This window comes from Penaeus monodon, chromosome 32 (genome assembly GCF_015228065.2).
Source record: "Penaeus monodon isolate SGIC_2016 chromosome 32, NSTDA_Pmon_1, whole genome shotgun sequence".
Taxonomy (NCBI): Eukaryota; Metazoa; Arthropoda; class Malacostraca; order Decapoda; family Penaeidae; genus Penaeus; species Penaeus monodon.
The window spans coordinates 8,076,489-8,077,895 of NC_051417.1; positions in this window are offsets into that span (position 1 = coordinate 8,076,489).

The window sequence follows — 1,407 nt, forward strand, 5'->3', positions numbered from 1 at the left end:
CTTGTCTTCATGACACAGGCAGGAATACTTTCTTCACATGTATTATCTCAGTGATGTGATTAATATGCATTTTGCCAAGTGCAGAAAATTATTGTTTAATTTATAAAGGTTTGACAAAAATAGATATGTTTAGAAGGGAAAATGTAGTAAAGTAAAGACAGTTTCTTGATTTATCTCTTGAATTATCATTATCCAGTATATCTAATGAACACGTATAGTCATTGTTTATTCTCACATCTAGCCAAAATCTGACTACATATACGTTTCAGGAGGTTAATTGGATATTCACCCTCTTGAATGTTGCTCAACAAAATGATGTGATATGATAGAATTTAGTGGTATATTGTCCAAGAAACAATTATTTTAAGGTGAAAATATATTTTTTTCAGTTCTGAGGGTATTCTACCTCCCAATCAGTCCAGCCCTTTGATTTTCTCCATTATAATTTGATCTGGAGGTGTAAAGAAAATAATTTTCTTGCATCTAGTCTTATTCTCTTTATTTTCTGTCACAGTTCTTTACATAATTAATAAGAGGTATATCCACCTTTGCTCTTCTGCTCCAGAATACGTTTTGGCATATCCGTGAGTTTTTTTTTTTTTTATTAATTGCAGCATCTCTTTACAAAGTATCAACTGATCAGCTTACGCAGTGTAATCCTCAGTCTCGGCTTGGTGACTGACCTTAGGTTTTTTTATGGAAACGTAATTCCCAGTCCAGTCATGGATATATAGTTTACCATTGGAAAGAAATTGCGAATTTTCTTAGAAATTTAACACGGCATTCGGTCTTTTTGACAATGCCCGTGCCATCTGGGCATATTTTTGGCATTGTGAGGATAAGTTTTAGTATTTGAAAGTTAATAATTTTAGATTACTGAATTCATCATTCTTCGGCATGATACTGAGGGGCAACATCATGAAACGAGAATCAACTCCAGAAAATGGTCTTCTTTTGGGCGCTTTACCAAAAGCTGTTCGGAGTGGTCTGGTCTCCGGTGCCCGCCAAGCAAGCACCCGACGAAGACCATGCCTTTGTCCAAGTCAAGGTCTATGTAAGTACTTTATATAGACCTTGGTCTGAGTAAGTGCCTCTCGTCACTGAAGGCTATTTTTTCCCCATTGCTATTCGTTTAAAGCTTCATGTTTCAGTGCCCATTTCTTCTCGTTGTTCATTCTGCCTGATCAGACTTAGATGTCTTTTGCTTTTCTTGAATAGGCCCTTCTGGATACATTTTCGTACACGCTTACAAAGTCTTTGCGGACTTGTTCCCTTCTCTTTGATTCTCTTGATGATGCCGTAGAGTTGCTCATTCCAGCAATCTTTGCAATTTGGCATCTTTTAAGATTAAAAGAGTACTGTCCTTCCTTGGTGCCCATAATCCATAAGGGAATAATACTAACAACC